This window comes from Centruroides sculpturatus, unplaced genomic scaffold (genome assembly GCF_000671375.1).
Source record: "Centruroides sculpturatus isolate CEXI.00-Female unplaced genomic scaffold, Cexi_2.0 scaffold745, whole genome shotgun sequence".
Classification (NCBI taxonomy): Eukaryota; Metazoa; Arthropoda; class Arachnida; order Scorpiones; family Buthidae; genus Centruroides; species Centruroides sculpturatus.
In genome coordinates this window covers 206,977-230,402 of record NW_019384870.1, presented here as the reverse complement: position 1 = coordinate 230,402, position 23,426 = coordinate 206,977, and the positions used below count along the sequence as shown (strand labels likewise).

Genomic DNA, 23,426 nt, shown 5'->3' with positions numbered 1-23,426 from the left:
ATCAAAGAGGTGGTGGCATATTATTAATACAGTATTCCCTATATCACTTCATGTATTCAAAATTTTTGAATATTGGGACTCCATTATAGCTATTAACATTCCAGATCTCCAATNATATTGATAGGAACAAAAAAGTCAAAGGAACCGTGCCTCATGGAAATTTGTAAAAAACGCCCACTAGGGGGCGTCCCGGGCTACTAGTATATTATATAGGCCTATTTATGTCTAGTAATATGCTGTTGCAGTCAGTTAAAAAAGTTGACCTCATTATTATCTTCTTTTAAAATTTTACATTATCCTTTAATATAGGATAATATAGCCTATATACAGTATATTAAAAGATAAATATAATTTAGAAAATAAGCTTTTAAATGACTGCCGCACGTTATTAGAAAATATACAGTACACTCTGTGCCCAAAAGTATTGGAAGTCAGGAAAATTTGCCTTTTTTGTAATCTGATTTTCAGTTATGAAATTGAATCACAATCAGTATTATACTGTATATTTTGTTTCCTTATCAAATAGACACTAACCGAATAGGAGATAAAAGCATAAAAGAACAGAAGATTGGTTAATGATATCTTTACATATACTCTTTAGGTAGGTTTACAGGGTGCACCCAAAAGTCTCCATGCAGTGACGCAAATCAAGCTCACCAGTGGCCGAATAAATAAAACCATTGAACACTGGTAGTTGGTGCCTGACCAATGGGCTGACCACCATGCAGTGTTCTGGGTTTTCTTCATATGTCTAACACCTAAACACAATCCAGTTTTCACATAGGAAGTCCTACTAGAAGTTACCCGATTGGCAGATCACCCGTGTGTTCCGTTGCCTTATTCCATCAATCCACTGACACAAATTTTATTGCTGACATTTTAATGTTTTGTAAATAAAGTTACATTTACCTTTGTAGATATTTCACCTTTTTTGGGACACCTTTGTATGTATTTCACCTTTTAGGACACCCTGAAGAATGAATTAGTCGTCAGTCAACTTATATTTGGCCCTAATAATTGCTACGACTCTATGAGATTTACTTATAAGCAATAGGAATTTCATAAAATCACACTTTAACAATGATTTACTGTAGTGTAACACAAGTCAGTGTTGCCCAAACTTTTCGATTGGAGGGCCAAATTGCCCATAAATCATAGTCAGGTGACCATAAATATTATGTATATTCCATATATTATAAAAGTATGCCTATTTTTATCATTTGTAAGTAATGAATGAAATTTTGTTATTTCCTATTACTAAAGCGATATCTCAAGGTTCTCTATATTCACAAGATACAGAATGAAGAACGTTGGTAATTTCGATTGATTTAGAAGATGCGCACGGCACAATTTCACCCTTTTCTGGTTGATAATTCCCGAATAAAGCCGAGTACTTCAGGTAGTGAAAATTGTAAAACTCGACAAAATATAAATAAATAAATAAAGTTTTGATAATGAGAAGAACGGCGATGCCCAGACGAAATAGCTCTTAGGTCCTGATTAATTTGGAAATAACGTATATTAAATTTCAATTTCATTTACGTCTTCAATTTAATATACATTAAATTTTGTTAAAAATAGAAAAATAAAAGAAAATCCTATTTTATCAAAAGAGTTGTTAAATAACTGCCATATTTTGATAAATAAAGAAAATTTACAGAAAATTATTTATTATACTGACAACTGAACGACAGTAAACCCCGCTAACTCGGAAGGTTGTCCGAATTAGCGGGCTGTTTTCTCCTATGTGGAATACGCAGATATACAGTAAATTTATTACGATTAGTTGTATACTGAGCTGAGATGATATTGTTAAATTTATTATTACAGGAAATCAGCTCAAAAAATTGTTATGAAAGTACAGAATACAGCAATGTACTGTACAGTCTTTAGTAACTTGCCGACTACAGTAATGTAATATAATGCACGATATCGGAAAGACTTTATGATATCGAAAACACTCATTAATTATAATTTTTTTATTGTCAAGAAATTTTAAATTACTGTTTCGGTGAAATTTTTCCTAGTTTTGTAAAGTCGGAGTCAGCGGGGATTTATTGTATATTATTTAATTTTTTGTGAAAATTCAGAATTAAATATTTTTATATTTATTTCTTTGTTGAATCAAAATTTATTGATAAAATAAATTATTAATTTATTTAAATTATCAATTAATAGTGTTAAAATAGTCGATGATAAATAACAGACGACATTTGTGAAAATAGTTCCGGTATGCGTAATGATATTCAATAAGTTTTTTTGATAAAAGTACAGTATATAAAACTATAACGTTTATTTATATTTGAAAGATTTAATAATTTTAAATTAAAATTTGCATATATTTACTCACACTCATCAATATACATATATATTTTTTAATTATTAAAAATCTGTTTTTAATTTATACACAGAACTCTTTTGTCGCGGAAGACATTCGCGCCGCAAGCAAGCTAAAATGGTGGCCAGTGACAGTGCTATATGCCATAATGAAATATAGAGATTATTCTAGTTGTTTTTATACTTTTTATTTGGTGTTTTAAAGGATAATCTTCATTAATGACAATTGGTGAGTATTGAAAAGAATTTCTTTAAACGTTTATTGATAAAACACATGACATTTATTACAGTAGAATCCGCTTAATGTAATCACTTTGGGACTCTCGTACACTAGTAAAAATACCATTAAACGGGATAATGGAATAAGAATATAGTGGAAATTCTGCTTTTATCGAGCCTGAGATTGAAAAGATACGTTTAAACAATTAAAAACTTTATTACTTTAAAATTTATTCATTATAATAATAATTATTATTATTGTGTAACTTATCTGGTATTGTTCATCTGAACCACCTTTACATGTTAGGAACCTTGTTTATTGTTATTACATGTTTAATTACAACGATTAAACCTTAATATTTAATACACTGGTTAAGACACTTGGTCTGACAATACGAAAAGCGAGCTTAATAACATCAATTTACACAAAGTTAATGATAAAAATTTACCATTAAAATGGAAGCTGGATATCTCGTGAATCAAATGACATTACCAATTTTGATTTGGTTAAACTTTACCTATGTGCACCGTCATGGCCGCACAGTGGAAACCCACGTTCTAACCTAACCTAACCTAACCTATTCTAATAAATTTAGTAATTTATTACTAAATTTATTAGAATAGGTTAGGTTAGATCGTGGGTTCCCACTGTGCGGCCATGACTGTGCACGTAGGTACAGTTTAACCCCAATTTTATTTACCAAATGGGTTGTTAATTTTTTTCCCCTCTTATCCGCCAAAATCAAAGAGGTGGTGGCATATTATTAATACAGTATTCCCTATATCACTTCATGTATTCAAAATTTTTGAATATTGGGACTCCATTATAGCTATTAACATTCCAGATCTCCAATTGATTATTATTTCGATTTATGCTCCTCGTCCTAAAAGAATGAGTATTTTTCAAACTTTATACCGTCTTCTATGCTCCTTCGGATATATACATAACCAGAGACTTATTCTTTGTGCAGATTTTAATCTATCCAATGTTTTCTGGACTACTACTGGTCCAAGTTTTGTAGTTTGAATCTGCTGAAGCTTTTTTTTTTTTAATAAAATATATTATTTTTTCAACTTTCCTCAAGGTATTTTATCTCCTTCTCGTGATAATTCTTATCTTGATCTGGCATTCTTTAATAAATGCTCCATAACTCCTCCCTTACCAACGGTTCGGTTCTTCTTCTTATCACTCGGCTATTTGTTTAGACGTTTCAGTTTTTTCTGAAACTCGTAAAACTAAACGTTTCATTAAAATTCCTATTTGATCACAATTTAATCAAAAAGCCACTACTAGATATTTATGCTCTTTGGATTTGTCATTCGTAGAATCTTCTCGTTCGCCAGTTCCTGTTATTACCAATCTCACCTATAATATTTTAAGTTCAACCATTGGAAAGTATTTAAAATTACAAAATCGACGTTTCTTTATACAAATGGTTTTTTTCTCATCTTACAAAACTACGTAATATTCTTAGAGAACAATGGTGCAAGTGGAAAAAATTGGCAATCCAAGAGACCTATACCTACATAGAGTTATAAAAAAGACGATATCGTAAGGAATGTTCATTGTCTTTTTATAATTTATTTTAATAGAATAGTCGATTCTTTTGCCTTTTTTCTTCGCAAATTTTTTCTTCTCATTTTCAGAAGTCTCGTATGCTATTTATTTACTTAATACATCTACTTTCAGTCCAGATCCATATTTCAGCTGCGTTTTATAAATCTGAGCAATCTATTTCTGCTGTTATACTTTTCAAACTTTTTCTCATTATGTTCAATCTAGTTATGTTCCCAGTCAATGGATCTCATCAACAATTATTCCAATTCCAAAAAAGGATAAAAACACTGTTCGACCCATCACACTTTCCTCTACAATGTTAAATTTTTTTAAATCTGTGTATACAGTACAATTTATTATCCTTTATACAGTAAACTTATTCCTTTTCAGCATTCTGACATTCAACAACAACAACGAACTTCTTAGAAACTTTGTCTTATATAATTAAAGATTTCGAAATAAGCAGCCATGTTACATAGTATATAAAGATATAATATAAGCAGTGCATTGGATTATGTATTACCGAATATCCCTAATATACCACGTGAATAAGATATTGATCCTGCGATTCATTCTTGGTTTCTTATTAAGAACTTTTAAAATAGGCGATTATATTTTCCTTGATTTTGTTCCTTTGTGTGATATCCAATAAGGATCTATTCTTAGTGGTCTCTTCTTTTCAATGTATTTAAATCAACTTCTCTGCCATCTTAAATCTCATATTATAGCTTATGCCAATGACATAAAATTAATCTGTTCTGATCCATCTTACAATCTGATATCTATTTGCAGTATTAATAAATGTGTTTAAATCTGAAAACTTGAAAATTAATACAGAAAAAACAGTGGTTGTGTATTACATTTTGATCCGTAATCCTCCATTACCTGTTTTTTACATCTATTCTAATCCGATTAATTACATAACTTTTATTAGCGATTTAGGCATAGTTTTTGACACTAAACTTAATTTCAAAATCATATTGATAAACTAGTTAAATCCCTGACTACCAGACTTGGAATTTTTTGGCGATTTTGTAAGCCCATCTTTAATAAAAGAACAATACTGGCCATTTTATATGATAATTTTCAATCTTGCATTGATTATGGATTGCCCATCTGGTCAATGGCTGCACCTTCCCTTTTACACAAGATTAATTCTGCTATTAATTAATAAGATAAACCTCACGTTTATGTAATCTGCCGTTTACTATTGACTAATATTGCTAGAATTCGTCTAGGCTTCCCATCTTTCTTCTAGAGAATTAAATATTTTGATCGGTTAATATATTACAAATATTTTAATGGTCTTATTTATCAAAATTGGCTTTCACTTCAAATTCCATCGAGAAAACTTCACTCATTTACCTCTTTTTATCGTCTGAATCTATCCCAACGATCTTTCTTTTCACCGTATATCACAAAACCTTAATAATTTTGATAAATTTTTACATCTTGATCTCCTTGATTTTAAATTTGAAATATAAAAAAGCTGTATCTCTTTTAAGATTTGTTACATGTTTTTATTTCATTTTATTTATTTTTTGTTGTTGTTTTATTTTAAGGAGTGTTATTTGTTTTTAAGATATGTTTTTGTAAGGGGGCAGAAATCAAATGTCTATCAAGCCTTTTCCTGTAAATTTAATGAAATAAATAAATAAAAATTAACCGAATTGTGATTACAATAAGCGAAGTTTACTGTATATGCATTTATTTATATTAGCGCCATCCTTTTTATTGCCAAATTTTATTAAAATTTTAAGAAATCTTTTGCATTGTGATAAATTTACTTTACTTTATTATAAATACTTTTTCAATGAATTAATTATTAAATTAGTTCTAGACTAGATGTAACCTTCAATTAATTTTTTATTATAAATATGATGTTATTGCAGTGAAGAAATAAAAAATGAATTGTTAAAACACATATAACAATGCTTCAAAACTATTTAATATATATTTTTGGAGACAATTTTTATTAAAATATATGATAAATATTTCGGGCCGTCCAGAGAGAGGGGAAGCTGGGGAATTTTCCCGAGCCCGGAAAAACTTAGGGGCCTGTGGCGGTTTCAACTCCTATAAATTTATGTTGTTTTTATTAACAAAAAGTAAAATATTTACGACTTCCTTTTATTAGTAAAGAAATATTCTACATATTTCGTTTATTCACAAAAAAAAAAAATTGGCAAAATATGGGGCCAGCTCTATCATTGGGCCCCGTATAAGCTCTTTGCAGCTTTGTAAATATTACTTAGAAATCACTGAATCTTTACTTGAACTCGAATCAAAACTTAATGTAGCTTCTAAATAAAAACTAAAACATTAATAATAGAATTAAACAACTAGTGTTTAAACAGTCTTTAGAAGTAATTTGGTGGATTGTTGTCGTTTAATTTAATACATAATTTAGCAAATAAATTTTTCTGACAAGAAGAATTCTCGTGTTAAATAATGCATAAACAATAAAAAAAAAGAAACCTTAAACAATAACAGGAAAAAATTCTAATCTAATAATATTCAACTACATTGTAGCTAAATTAGACGTAACTAGTAAAATATTCTTTTTTTTTAAACATATGTTTTGATAAATGGATTTCATATTTATTCTATGAGCAAAAACATATCAAAGATAGCTTTTAAATGGTTATTAAATATTTGCAAAGATTATTTTTGATTCCATTATTTTGGATTTCTTTCTCAGATCAAGAATTCAGTTGTTAAAGCTCTGTATGTAGCCTAATTCTAAAAGACAGAATATTTTAAGATTTATTTTAAATAAGTAAAAAATAATAGATTCAATATACTATATTTTTTCTTTGATCTGGCATTCTTTAATAAATGCTCCATAACTCCTCCCTTACCAACGGTTCGGTTCTTCTTCTTATCACTCGGCTATTTGTTTAGACGTTTCAGTTTTTTCTGAAACTCGTAAAACTAAACGTTTCATTAAAATTCCTATTTGATCACAATTTAATCAAAAAGCCACTACTAGATATTTATGCTCTTTGGATTTGTCATTCGTAGAATCTTCTCGTTCGCCAGTTCCTGTTATTACCAATCTCACCTATAATATTTTAAGTTCAACCATTGGAAAGTATTTAAAATTACAAAATCGACGTTTCTTTATACAAATGGTTTTTTTCTCATCTTACAAAACTACGTAATATTCTTAGAGAACAATGGTGCAAGTGGAAAAAATTGGCAATCCAAGAGACCTATACCTACATAGAGTTATAAAAAAGACGATATCGTAAGGAATGTTCATTGTCTTTTTATAATTTATTTTAATAGAATAGTCGATTCTTTTGCCTTTTTTCTTCGCAAATTTTTTCTTCTCATTTTCAGAAGTCTCGTATGCTATTTATTTACTTAATACATCTACTTTCAGTCCAGATCCATATTTCAGCTGCGTTTTATAAATCTGAGCAATCTATTTCTGCTGTTATACTTTTCAAACTTTTTCTCATTATGTTCAATCTAGTTATGTTCCCAGTCAATGGATCTCATCAACAATTATTCCAATTCCAAAAAAGGATAAAAACACTGTTCGACCCATCACACTTTCCTCTACAATGTTAAATTTTNTAATTATATAAATTATATTATTTCCGAATTTTAATTAAATGAATTTAATAATTACATTATTTCCAGTCGTAAATTATTTAATATTACGAATGTCTCTATTAATTCATTAGCTATTAGATACGAAGTGATGCAGTCCATAATGAAAGAGTAAATATAAGGATTCGAAATTTATTTATGTTGATACTTTTGAGAATGCCTAAGACTTCTCAGAGAAAATTTCGAACTTTCCAGTCGATAAGAGTCACGTTTATCAAATATACCGCGATGAAAGAGAGGAGTTAATGAAGTTTCATTTAAGGGGAAAAAAAGATTCGAATGGTTGTTTTTCCCTCTCGAAATAAAAAAAAATTATCTAAGCTAATTAAGAACTTTTGGAAATCAATATTTCCATTTAATGAACTATTAATAAGACGAAAAAATAATTAATTATTATTTTTTTTAATTAATAGCTAATGATTTTTTTTTATTTACAAAGGTATAAAATCAATTACTTTTTAATATTTAAAATTCACCTGCCCATGCCTATGAGTGTTGGGATTAATTCATGTAAGAAGCGATTTAAAATATCGGAATTAGATTACGGATAATCGAAATGACGGAATTGAATATAACAATAAGCTTAGGTAATGCCGTGATAGGTAAATCTAGTTTGGAAAAATGTTCTGGAGCAGTCTGTCAAACGCATTTGACGGAAAGACATTTCCTTGCCGAGTCGAAATGCGGAATTCGTAAGTGGAGATAGTTTTGCTTGGCATTACTTTCACATCTCATATTCCAAAATAGCGGAGCATAGCCAAGTATAAAATCGAGTCGCGATCAAATATTTTATGATGGAAAAGAACATTTCCTTGGAGTCGCTTAAGCCGGGCGGCCCGAAGAGAGTAGCCATAAACATCTTTTCCATCATAAAGTTCCGAGTTTAGAAACCAGTTCCGATTTTATACTTTTATAACGCTTTGGGTAATAGGTTTGCTTTCACGGTTTGATCGGCCGAGTCATGTCCGTGACATTTACTAATTCAATCAGATCGATCAATCAATCATTCAACTTTACTAATGTCAGAGGAATGATGGATGATAGAAACCATCCGTCAATGCTCCCACTTTTAACCTATTTAGTCACTTTACGCAATAGAAAAAGAAATTATCCCAAAGTTTCCTACATTTTTAGAATTATCTATTTAATAAATTATTATTAATTACTTTTAATTGGAAGTATCTGAATTTTTTTTAATTATTAAAAACAATTTATAATTTATCCTACGTAAAATATCGAGGAAGCTGATTAATTTTTTTTTTCCTGTCCGAAGGGTGCTTAATTTACACACGTCTAGACGCACGTAGACTATAATTATTGTGTAATTTGAAAGGATGTAGTTTACTGAACGAGATAACGTACATTTGTATGATTTATCGCAGCTTATGTTACAGGATATAGACTACAGTTATGACACATACAGGATATATTCAATAGGCCTTCGTCTGAAAGCTGAAGTGCTTATTGGACGTCCTGTTTAAACCAGAATTCGTTATTCTCCTTTAATGTGGATACAAGAATCGGTGTTTAAAATATTTATCTGTAATTAAAAATTGAAAACAGCTTCATAATTTTCAAAATGACTTTCGCTTAACGGGAAACATTTGAGATTGCTTTCGTATAATTGTTGTTATATTTAATTGACAAATATGTACAGATGTAATTTCTCTTTCTCGTTTTCTGTCTCAATAATTAATTACTTAATTAAATATATTGCTAGAATATGTTTTGTTTTTGTTTTTTACGTACAGAAATATTTCTTGAAAGTCATTTTTATATCTTTTATTTAAAAATATAATTTTTTGCAAAGGCTCGCCAGAAAACTTGACGTTGTCACGCATCACAAAAGAAATAAAAAAGAATGAAAATTATATTGAAATGAAATTAAAAAAAAAAACTATATATATATATTACTTATTTTTACATGAAAAATTCTAAAAATTCTTTTTTCTCTAAATTAATTTCACAAGCTCAAGCAACTATGAAAAAAAATCAAAGATAATTCAAAAAATATTTATTATGGCAACTTTATTGATGGAAATTTATTTACGAGTTAGAGTAGAATATTTTTATCCTTCTTAAAAAAATATGTGATTATTTTTATAATTAAATAATATCAATTTAACAGAAATGTCTTATGTTTTAGGAATAAGGTAAATGCGATTCGATAAAATCACGGAAAACTAACTAAAATAATAAAATTATTATTTTAAAATAAATAATTACGATATATTTCATTTGATTTATGTATACATCGTTGAACATTTTATTAAATTTTTGGAATTTTTAGCTTATATTAAAAAATCGATGTTTCTAGTTTCTTATAATCCCGATAGATGGCGAGAAGAGTTTCAAAAGTATCACGAAATTCCTCACTAGCGAAGATGCAATTATTTTTTAGCCTTAAGATACTAACTGTAAAAAAAAAAAGAAATGGCTTCTCTGAAGAATAATTATAAAAATATCTTTAAAATAACTGTTTCAAGAAGCGTATGGTCGGGAATGAGTTAGAAGTAAGCTGAGAAGAAGGTAAAAAAGAGGATTCTGAGAGTGATGCAAGCAGAAAGCTGCCTAAACCGAGACGAAACCTTTAATTTTCATTTTAAAAAGATATATTTGTTTCGCCTTTTTCTCAATTTGATTCAAATAAAAAAAAGGTCTTACAGCTTTCAAATGGAGGAAACATTTATATTTTTCAAGGCAAAGGGTGCTAACATAATTTAAATTAAAACTATTCGCGTAGAGACGAACATTTGTTTATTAATATGTTAGATTGTTTTTGTTTCTAGTTCCGAAGCCGAAATTAATAATTCAACCGCCTGCGTTAAGTCTGAAGCTTATAAATTGCTTTTTTAAAAAATTTAAGCTTTTGTAGCAATAAAGAAGATTGAATTGATATTTAATTCAGTCGAAATTAATTATTAATAGAAAAATCCCATAAATTGAAAAACATTCGTAAAATAAAAAACAATCCTTTTTAATAATAATTCATTTTTAGTATATTACCTTAGATTATTTAATTATTGTTAATTCAAAAGAAAATAAGGAAGAGAAAGTAGAGAAATATTTCCATTACTTCATAGATAATTGAAAATTTTAAAATGGAAAGTAAAATTGAATTTTGATAAAATACAATATACAAAAGTGGAAGGATGCTAGAATGAAAAGAATAGAAGAGAGAAGGAAGGAGGAAAAAAAAATAAAAAATAAAAAAAAGTCTATTTCCATGTCTGCATGCATTATGCTGCAAAACAACTGAAAATGTTATTGCAGTGCGGAAGATCGATATAGCATCAACATTTGGGCCACCTGGGTACGTTTAAGTTTTCTTTTATTCCTAAAGAAGGACTCGACTGCATTCTTAAAAGACAAATAAAAAACTGGAAAAACTATTTTATCATCCGAGCGCAAGAAAGAATGTCTTATCTACTTGTAAACAAATGTAAAGTTGACTCAATGAATCGAAAAATAAAGTTGGAACATCATCAACTGTATTACAAGGGAAAGAAGAAGAAAAAAAAAACTAAAATAAAAATGTGAAATTTACTTTGATATAAAATATATCTGGTGTTATTAGACGTCGATACTATAAAATAATCATTTAAATTTAGCAGTATGCTTTTGATAGTTTTAGTAGTTTCGTTCGAGTGGACTCTTTTTTCAGATTATTTTCTTTCACTTTTTATTTTATCGATTACCAGAAGGCAGTAAAATAGGAGTGGAGATCACGGGATAAGTGGTAAAAACGATCAATCTGTCTTCTTAGTGAGTATTTGTTTCGTAGTCTGTATGGTTGGAAGAAGCTTTTGCATCAGTTTGATCTCTAAAATCGATTTCGCTCCAGACTTTCATTTAAAAAATTGGTTCCGATCAAAACGGTTGGAAAAAATAATGTTATGATGTTCCTTTTTTTACAAAAAAAGAAGAAGAAAAAATATTGTATCATGCCAGTCAATTAAGAAAGGAAAATAAGAGACTTATCTGTTTTCGCTTCTCTTCGTCGATTTAAAAATCATCCTGCTGAAGATCGCTCGAGTTGTTGCATGCATTTAATGTTTCCCCTTCTTTCCTCGAATTGGACTTCTAGAATTTTATTTTTAAAATTAATTATTAAGTCTTATTCTTCGAGAGCTACAAAACAGTGCTTTTATACTAGAAGAAAAAATATATATATTCTAGTATCACGCTCCGTCGCTTTGATTAAAAACTGAAAAGGAAAGAGAAAAAGTCATAATAAATGGAGGAAAAAAAAATATATATATATAAAACTTTGGAGTTGCTGTTTCGGAATTATGTGCATAAACATTAAAAGAAAACAATAATTTATTCAATTCGAATTCCACATTCAAACATTACTCGAACGTCCTATTATGATCTCAATGCATATCAATGCCGATGTAATATTATAAAGAGAATTATCCTGTTGAAATTCAGAATTCCATCCTTCAGGATGAATTGATTTGCATTAATAAAGCTGGCATCGGTGCATACGATACCTCTATAAAATCCAGAATATTTCTATTGGTTTCTATTTTTTTCTCTTTTTTTTATACCTTAAAGTATTAAATAAGCCAGAACTTGCTATTTTTTTTAGAATATAAAACAGTTTTATATTATTTAAATCGTCTTCACTAATTCGTATAATTTTACGAAGCGTAAAAAATTCAATTAAAAAATCAATTAAATTACTTACAGACTTGATTAATTTTTTACGAAAAAAAATATAAGAATTTAAAAGATTTTAAACGTAATTACGAATATTAATTTTTCTTTTAATAAAATATAGATTAAGAGATTCTTAAATTAATGTAAATTAAACTAATTATGTATTAATTATATAGAAATTCGTTATATAATATGTTAATTGCGTAAGTGCATTATTGTATATTAATTATACGCTGTAAATTCTACTTCGCTCTTCGGTATAGAATAAATCTGATTTAAACCTTCGGCAAATTTTGAATATCGTTGATTAATTGTCAAAATATCAATTGCCTACTAATCATTCTAAATATAATTAAGTAAAATTAGAGTCTCGAATTTATTATTATTATTATCATTATCATCACCGCTTACAAATTATTAGAATTTAATAATGAAGTTTTAAATTAATAATAATTATAATAAATTAATTTAAAAAGCGCAAAAGAAAAAGTAGACTAAAGTAAAAATTTTATTAAATATTTCTAGGAAAAGTTATTTTTGTTATATTTTTTTACACAGTCTAAAGGAGTAGAAAAATATTATGTCTATGAAGTTTAGAAAACTTTTTAACTGTTCTCGGAGATGAGTCGTTTATAAGAATTGATTTCCGTTGAAGATTTGTTGAAATTTCGCAATATGTCGAAGAATTGAACAAACTTTATTAAATCTGAAGTGATTCAATTCAGTCAAGAGAAACGGACAGATTCTTAGTTTCTTGAAGATTAGTCGAATTTTCTATACTCTATTCTTTCCCCCTTCTTCCTTTTTTTTATTTTTTGTACATTAACCGAGTACAATTCCAACTATCCATCGGTGTATCCCAGTAACACCAGCATCCAGAGTAGATTTGCGCATGAAATAACTTTTGTAAATAATTCCAATGAAATTTATCCACGTGTAAAGAATGCTCCAGTGATTTGTCGCAAATATTCTTTTACGTATCCTATTGGTTTAAAATCGAAATTACTTATTGTGACGTCGTGCTGCAATTTTTAATCATATTTTAAGTAAAAAAAAAAATTCGAACTGAAATCACGCGACTTCCGGTCCACAGCGGAAGTTCGTATATACTAAGCTTTCCATATCCGGTCTCGATTTTCACCTGTTCTCGGGATTAACGACGGACAGACGAATGGGGAGGGGCCTTCTTTTGGGCTGCATTTTAAAATTGCAGCCCAAAAGAGGGCCCCTCCCCAAATAAGTCAAGGAGTTGCTTATAGAAAAAAAAAGAAGTGTAGAATTTATCATGTACAAATGTAAATAATATCCTATTTAGGCAGCTTTATATGTGTTTTTGGAGAATTACACTTAAATAAATAGTAATTTATATATATATAAAAAGAGACACGTTAAGAAGTCTAAAAATAAAATTATCCCAACAAAATATTAGCTATTTCTTTCGGTAATAACGGAGCATCACGGAAAAAATAAAATAAAATAAAATTGAATCTTTCTTCTTTGTTACAGGAGGAAAAAAAGTTGCGGTAACTTCAATTACTGTAGAACGATAGCGAATGAAAAGATAATAACTGTTTTGTAGATGGAGGGTTATGGTTTTTAATTAAAGTACAGATTTACTCCTGGAAAATATTAGGAAATGTCGGCTTTAAAACATTTAGATACGAACATAATGAGATAATCATGTATTGCCATTCACGTATTCACTCCTCGACTTCATTTAATTAGTCGAAAGCGGAGATCGTTAAACAAATAAGAATCGACGAATTACCAGTTTGGAATTTCGAATCGATTCATTTTAGAAATATTAAGATAAATTTATTCTCTGGAGAATTAAATCAGGTTTAATTCTTGATGATTAATTCTAATTTTCCGATGCTTCAAAACTCGACAACTCTCTTTCCATAATCCCGGTCTTGCAAAATTAGATGCGCTCCCTTCCTCCATTTTATATAATTTAATGCTTTCGTTTTATTTCTTGACAAAACGAATTTTCTTTTGTTTAATACACCTGTACTTTTCTATCAACTTCTCATATATAAAAAAACAATAAAACCGACAGAAAAGACAATACTAACATTTATTTTTTTTCTGAAGGGGAAACAACTTTTAAAACGTGTTTTCTTCTTTTTTTAATGCTAGATATATATTAAAGATTTCAACTAGATTTAAATGTTTGAATGTCTATGGCCTACCCTACAGGCACGGAAAACATTTTATTGAATTCAAAGTAACGAAAGATGTATACAAAAGCTTATTTTTTCCAGTTTTTTGTAAGAATTGACAAAACGAGAAATTACAAAAAAAGAAAGTAAGTTGCCGCTTCGTGCGTAAGAATATAAATTACCGGCGATTTTTTTCGTTAAAAAAATCCAATTAATTATTGTTAAATTCAAATTTATTTAATTATATAAAATTTTATAAAAAGTTGACTTTTCTGTGAAAGAAGTAACACATAAAATACTTTAACCACGCCCGGTAATAATAATACGAAGGGTGGAGTAAGTCGTTTATTTTTCTGTTTGATATTTCCAGCATCTTTAGAATATATTTTCGAGATAATATTTCGGAATTTTTGTTTTTATCTTTACATCAATCGGATGAATTTTTCCTCCTCCTTAGCTTTGGGGCATTATCTTAGTTAAATGACTGCCTTAATCAAGACGAGATGTTTTTTTAAAAAAAGGTAGAGATAAACAATGAGAAAAAGAAAACACTAAGGCTTTCCGCTAGAAAAACTAAAAACTATTTAAATAATTACGCCAATTAAAAACAAGAATTTATTTTAATTGTTTTCGAGCGTTTACATTTTATAACACTATTTTTTAAACCTTTGTTTGCGAATATTATCTTTGCCTATATAATCTGTAATATAAATATTAGTTAAATGTTGATAAGAGAAAGTAATTTACTTAATTAATATGCTCATTCGAAAATCGTTCGAAAAATATTTCTGTAAGTGTTGAAAGACAATGAGATAATGGAGACGTTCGTTGAAGTTGTCGGTTTTTAACAGTGGCGCGTTATAACATAGTGGGGTTCGGGAGAATTTGAATTATGGGGCCCCATGTAGACCTACAGTGTTGACATCAGATGTTTTTCTTCGGGGGAATTTTTTTGGGGAAATATTTTTTTTATAAAATATCGGTTTGGGGCTCCCTGTTGGTGGGTCTCCAGGCAATTGCCCTTTTTTGTCCATAGGATAACGCTCTAAGCCTACTGCAGTTTAAGCATTATTTTTAATATTTTGTTTGTCTCCATCTCGAGATACAAGTCTTACTTGCCCTCGGCATCAACTACATTTATTGCATTATAAGTTATCATCCTACAGGATGACCCAAAATCAATTAACCATAATAATTTTGCTTCTAATTGCTTTGTTTTTTCCCTTGTGTTTAAACCAGAAGAGAAATGAGATGATATAATTTCATTTTACGATCAGCATTTGCGAGTTACAGTATATGAATACGATTCAAAACACAGTTAACTAACTTTTGGGTCATCCCAAATTTTAATGTCTTTTTGACTTATAAACGTATAACTATACTTAGACATTCACATATTCGCATTAATTGGTAATAACGATTAATTTTCTTCATGTTTGTTTTATTAAAGTAATTTTACGATAATTTTTATGTTTTAATTCTACAATAATACGCTCTAATTGTATTAATCTTTAAATTTTTTAAACAATTAATTGGATAAGTTATCATTAGATGGCGACACCAGTACGATAAAGCTCGAAAAAGTCCAACGATAGACAATTACAATTACTAAATTTATCGAAAATTTATTGATACAATTGCAAATATATAACTACGCCTTATAATGAGATGCAAAAGATATTCAGACTGGAGTATCTGTCCGTTACGCTCTATATGTAAAAAGTCATTCATTGTGGAAGTAAACTATTAAAGAAACCGCATTTCTACAGGCCTAACCGAAAATATTGCAGATACAAATTAATTTTTTTCGATCCACACTGGAAGATGAATTAATGGAATTTTAAGGGGCGTACTTTTTATAAACGATGCTTCGCGATATCTCATCGTCTAGCAAATCGATGAAATAATAGATGTATGTATAAGCTTGCCATACGTCCGGGATTTTGTTTGGGATTCCAAAATCACCATCAATGAGGTACTTACGTAGTAGCTCGATGAGGTGTTTTTAGTATTCGAAAAATATTATTTGGGTGGTCTGTAAAGGGACATGCTAAGGGAACTCTGAAAAAGTATTCGAATCTCAGTTAAGTGCACGAAGTACCAGTAGCGCGTTATAGCTTTAAGGGGTCCGGGCAAATTTGAATTAGAGGACACTACAGTGTTGATTTCAAACAATTTTCTTCGGGAGGCTATTTGGGGGAAAATATTTTCTTATAAAAGATGGTTAGGGGCCCCCTGGCAATGGGGGCCCCAGGCAATGCCCTTTTTTTCATAGGATAACGCGCTACTGCAAAGTACTGTACAATTTGTTTCGGGAATGCTTGTAAGTATATTTTGCGAGGAAGGAGAGAGGTTGTGATATAAAGTTTTAAATTCTTATTATAGAGAGTGTATATTAATTCACATGTAATAAAAAAATACTTACTACTTATCTTTAATGAAGTAATTACGAAATTGCATTTTTGATTCAGATAGTGCCACTTAGTAAATGTAATATTAAAGAAAGTCAAATCGATATTTCTGAATTTCTAGAGTAATTTTTCTTAGTATTTTGAATAAATCCTCAGCAAAACCCAAGAATATCTAAAGAATAATTCTGGAGTCTTAAAAAACTAGTACAGATTTTTCAACTGATGGAGCACGAACCACACTCCCCAATAAACTTAAGAGTATGGTTTGTGATTCACTCGTTATATGATACCTTTTAGAATTAAATCATGAAAATAATCAGGTTACTGTAGATTTTAAAATTATAAAATTTTCCACACACCGAGATTCTTATTACTAATGAATTATTTTCCAAGATATTATTTTTGTTCTATCTGTTCCGTTTAGATGTTATCTGTTGTGCCGTTTAGATGTTATCTATATATATAATATGATTTTTAAAAAATTTTCGAGTCGATCTGTTACTAGAAATATTTAATAGTAGTTAACTTAGCTCTGAAAATTATTGGTAATGGGTTTAGTTGTAAGATAACGTCGTCTTCCCGTGTGATAAGATAATGAAAATTTGACCTTTCAAAGCAGAAAGGTCAAATTTTCTTGATGTGGAGCAAAATAAAAATGTACGATGTAGAAAATGCGATTATAGAAAACAGTTGTTCAATCTATTGGTTGGACCACTTTTATAAATGCTGGGAATCGCTGGGCAGTTGTAAGAAACTGTTGTTGCGAAGGTGATAAGTAATAAATATTTTTTCTTTTCTGAAACGGTTATGTTTTTATGGCTCCAGTACCTGAACTTTATTGTCTTACTTTAAGTTACGTATAATGTCGAGGATGATGTGTAGATGTAATTTCCGCCGAAAAGATATTACATTTTTGAAATTACGAAATGCTCAGAATTGTTTAATTATTTTTTTAAAATATACTTTTTTGAGTCGTTAAACGTAAATAATTTCTCTTGATAAAACTATTTAGGCCTATTATTATTTTTCCTAATTTTCACTGATTACTTGTTTAAACATTCTTCTATCGAAGTTTCTTAAGATCCGTATTAGTTAACGAGTCTGGAATTTAATTATAATTAAGATAGAATTTCGTTCGGGATGTATCTCGTGTAAGTTAAATATGAAATTGTTTAGAAAGTAACTTAAGCTGCTTTTTAAATTTGGGAAATCGTTAATTCGATGTTCCTATATTTTCGCGCGTGTAATCCGCAATGACGTATAACCCGCAGAAAATTGCTAGAATATAATTAAAACCTTGGCATAACCCGCCTTACAATGACTGGTTTATAGGCGCAGGTTTCGCAATGGCAATTTAAAATCGGCGTATAACCCGCACTCTTTTCAACTTTGTTTTAGAAGCAAATAATCCGCGGGTAATAAGCAGGAAAATACAGTAAAAGTCAATAACAGATAATATATTAAAGATGGTTGAAGATAGGTCACAGACCGCACGATCTGCTAATGACAAGATGAATGATATCTTGACAAAGGAGAGAATGGGAATTTTTGACGAACAAATCTAATTTTTTGCCGTATAATATACGCAAAATATAAATTCGAGATTTGTTAAAGAGAAAGACATTTAAAAAATTTAATTTATTTTATTGAGAAATGTCAGTTAATTATCACGAAATTCAGAAGAGAAAAATTAAAGTAAGCACTTTTTATATATTTAAAAATATATTTTGATATTTTTTATTATAAAATTGGCCTATAGGTGATTCCATTAAGCTAATCTAATAGTTAATATCCTATTTTAAAAGTTTAAAATTAGAGATATATTCATGGTTACATTAAATTAACAAAGGTTATCCGTAACTCATTAATAAGGGGCTTACATTTTGATTATCTTCGTAATTTTAATATGAGGTAGATTATCGAATTTTATGCAAAATAACTTTTATTGCCATCATTATATACTTACAATGAAAAGCAATTAACTTAAATAGTTCCTAATGGATTAAGTAAGTGGTTTTAAGGATAAATGCGTTCCTTTCTTATTAATATCGCTTACGATCAGTGGAGCGTTATAGCTTCGTGGGACCCAGGTAAATTTGAATTGGGAGCCCACGTACCGTGTTGACTGCGGATATTTTTCTTCGGGGAGTTATTTTCCTATAAAAGATTCGTTGGTGAGAGCCCCGGACATTTGCTCTTTTTGCCCGTAGGATAACACTCCACCTCTTAGGATATCGAAATTATATCCCGAAGACGTTACCAGTGTCGTTCTGTTGACAACGTTAGTATTTTTATATAAAGAAGTTAAAAATATTAAATATATATAATATATTCGGATTTTAGTATATAAAAATGTTAAAACACGAAAAGAAATATTTAAATCCCAACAATTACGCGTAAAAGAAATTAATAGCTCAACGCCATCCGTTAATATAATGGAGTAGAACTTATTTTATATAAGAATCGCATATTTTTGTTTGGGCAAAGTATAAAAAAAATATAGAGAGATGTTATCTTGGGTAATGTGATGTTTTTATTGGAGATTACATCTGTAGTCTCGTCCACTTGGAGCAGAAATTTTCCCCTCTGGACGTTTTATGAATTTTGAAGGCCGACTACATCATTTCAAATAATCGATTCGGGTGATGTAAGTTACTCTCTTTAGGGAGTTGCTACAGGAGTTTACATTTCAACCACAAAAGCCGGGGGGGGGGGAAATAGGATGGAACTGTTTGACATCCGAGTGATGACGTGGATCAGCGTCTAATATCTCTTCCCAGATTCCTATCGTTCTATGTTTTTATGTTAAACCGTTTCTAGCCTCACAAACGACTGTGGCAGATCTTACCGATTCGGCACGCGACCTTCCGCTTATTTCTGTATTTAACTTAGCTTATAAAATGTAGAATAATTTAAAATGGTTGCTACACTCGTTCTATTATAATTAACTTTCAAATTTCGCGCGTTACTTTTTAAAATTCGGCCGGGCTTATTTGCGTAACAGTCGGTAGCCTGCGTTAAATAGTTTTCCTCTTACAAAATAGAATGAATGTTAGGTGATTTCACGACTTTTTCCGATTTCTAGGACATTAACATGGAGAGTCGGGGAGGAGAGAGAGAGGATCTACGGCTTCTGTTAATGTCAGAGGCATTAAAGGGAGTTTATTCTTTATTCGAAGCAGGTTATAAAAATGACTCGCAGACTCCGGAACGTGCAGACACTGAAGAAATCGCTCGTCACCTTAGGCCATACGTATGTTGATTGGAAGGAAATTGCCGTCATTTTAAAGCTTTTCGAGTGCAAATTTCTGCAGATGTTAAGCCAATCCGAAAAAGAGCCGGAATACGTTTGCAAGTTAAGACAATTTACCGGGATTAAGAATTTCCCAGTTCGATAATCGTTACTTTCGATAGTAGACGACGTAGACGTTACGTCTAACTAAGCCAACTGAGTAAGTAAACATCGAACTCATTATCGATTTCTGGGCGTATTCTGGGTCTGGCCATTTTTTTAAAGGTTTATCTCGGCCGTATAAACCCGTACGAATTATTTTCCGTTGTAAAAAAGAAATTAACGTATATTTAATATCGCGTAGCGTAACCTCTGGTTTGGGCGACGAGAGTGGTAGGCAGTTTATGTGGCGGTGTCTGCCAACGGGAAAGGGTCGTAAAACACGGAGAGCGAACGGGACCGGAGACCTTAATGTCCGCAGTTATAGACTAAATAGTGCATTAGACCGCGGACGAGCGTACTTAAGATTCCGGTTATCTGGCAAGGATGCGGCATTAAAGCGCGGGTTGTATCTTTTTTGCCGGTGTCGGTTGCGCATCCTGTTGATTGCCAGAAATCTGTAGAAGCACTCGGAAACCCGCCCATTAAAGTCACTAGACTCGGCTACACGACTCCCAGGGTGCTCGTAAGGCGAGAACGGTAACGGCCTACCGACCACGACGTGCACCTCTTAACGACCCGTATAAAAATGCCGACTTTTCTTCGACTTTAACGTCTACCTCTTTGGGCCCGAGGCCTCCCCACCGCGCTGTCGCTATCAATTTAAGGGAATTCCACATTCGACTTTTTCTCCTCTAAGACACAAGAACGTATTAAAGTCGCGCGTAATTTTTCTTTCCCTTCCCACTCGTAAAATTTTATTAAGTCCATTAATTAAATTTACGGCACCGCCAAGAATTTGAATATGAAATGCGTGCAGTCGGTAATTATAGTTCGAAAATTACGGTATTAATATGGAGTTAACTTTCCCTTATTCTACCACGGAATAAATATTTACGAATCCGGAGACGACGACGACGAAGATTCCATATTCTGTCCCCAATTTCGACCATGGACCGGTCTGTCGCCGACTTACATTGTATTTTAGTAACAAAAACAAGATATTCCAAGAAAAGTTTTTAATTTTTACTATTAAACGACCGTATAGAATGGGTATTCTCGATCCTTTTCTTGCGTCGACCCATGTAGAAAATATTCTTTTCCACTCGTCCTCTTAAAATTTTTGTTATTTCCCAAAATTTTCGGAATTTATCAAGTAAATTATTAAACCGGTTAAGGAATTTCCCTCGTAATTGTTATTACTGTATTCTTATTTGACTTTTCCAACGACCCCATTGGAAATCGTCGGTATAGAAGCTACTCCGTTCGATTAACTGCAGTTAGAAGAAGTGGATTACGGCGAGAGAAAATATTACCGTCGATTAAAAGATGACACTAAGAGATTTTAATAATGCTGTTTATTGTTGGAATCGATTGGTCTGGAAAGCCGGTGTCGGCATAATTATATTTTAACAAGTCCCAGGGCGAAAGAAAGAGATTGCGAGGTTAGCGAGAGGCGATCTCGTTAAGTATTCCGTTCGACTTGTTTGTTTCCAAACTAGTTAGACTAAAATCATTATTAACATTACTCCTCATTTTTCAGTCAGAACATGCGCCCAAAGTCGATGCAGCTTCCATCGTAATCGAGTGCAGAAGAAATGAAGTCGAGACGCAACAGACGGCCAAACGGGCGGATTTCTCTGCAGAGGATTCTTCACTCGCGCATTTTAATAAGTTTGGATTTGATTTTCGTGCCTCGAAACCGTAATTGATGACGTAGAGAAATATAATTGATAAACCGACCAATCGTCTCGACGGGTTTATAAAAAACGATTCCTTCCTTCCTTCTGAACCGATGCTGGCACTTCTTAAAATCATTAAAGAGTTTTATATAATGTGTCAATGTAGTTAATGTTCTGGAAAACGAGGAACTTTATCGAAGTTGAGAAACAGCGGGATAAATAATAGCCACTGGCAAAGATAATAGATTATCTGCCGGGGAATAATTTTTCACGCGGTGCTGATAAATAGAAAAACTATCGAGAACTAAGCGATTACCTGTTGTGAAGGGACCGTTGTAAAGTGGAAATTGCCAATTATCGTTGTCAGATTGGCAAAAGTACGGTTAAGAAATATTCAAAAGCCAGTATTTAACAGTTTGCATATTCCATTAAGCAATTGCAAATAATAATAATAATAATAATATCGGTGAAACACTGAACGTGACTTCGATGCGGGGAAAAAATCCATCCAGGGTTGCATAATTTACTGGAGATTTCATTCCGTATTCCACACAATAGTAATTTTCTACACGAATCGAAGTAATTAAAGTGAATAAATGTCATCGATGCGTATCACACCTTCCGTAATGAAAGGTTTGGTTTTCTCAGTAGAATAAAACTAGAAATGGTTGAAATTTCGTATTATAACATTGATATATTTCCGAAAATTTGTCCAGGCATTCGCTTTGCAAATTGAAAATAAATTATATTTATTACGGCTTAAAGATGTATGGGCTTCGAGTCTGATGCGCGACTTCCGGGAATTATTCTCTAAAATATATTAAATAAAAAGAGCGTAAACTTTACAAATGACTCGACACTATTTTAATATCGTAGTTTCTTTATCTGTCATTTATTGGGTGGTGGAATGGCACGAGACAGCCGTAAAGAGAGAAAGAATTCGATTCTTTGACAGGAGCAAACATTTTCCTCTCCCGAGATGAAACTATTTATGCGATATACTCGAGTGGGGAAAGAGATAAACAAACGTTTCGTAAGTAAATAGTAATTCAGAATTTACCATAACGTTAGGGATTACGAATAAATTATAAACACTATTAACACACGGAAAAAATCGAATATATGGGTTCAAAACGATGCTTTTATTTGTGTAAGACAGGAAAAAAGTACAGATCGCATCCTGCAGAATAGAGAATCTTTTATTTCATAATATGGATCTAGGTAAAAATCGTGCACATAAAAAAGGGGAAAAGGGAAATAAGCGCTGGCAAGTACAAAAGGTTGGAAAGTCGGAAAAGAAGAACTCATCGGTATCAAATTTAGGCGCGAGGTAGCCGTAACATTTGCTTTCCCCGCACATCAAATGTCAAACTTTATTCG

The 23,426-nt window shown here is 30.9% G+C and overlaps 1 long non-coding RNA gene across 1 annotated transcript in view; it reads left to right on the top strand.

Moving 5' to 3' along the window:
• Positions 1–2,449: 2,449 nt before the first annotated feature.
• The window catches only part of LOC111630882, a 39,993-nt gene continuing 19,016 nt past the window's right edge, over positions 2,450–23,426 (top strand). The window contains exon 1 of the long non-coding RNA XR_002757598.1: positions 2,450–2,566. This is a non-coding gene — a long non-coding RNA (uncharacterized LOC111630882). The remainder of the gene's footprint in view (positions 2,567–23,426) is intronic.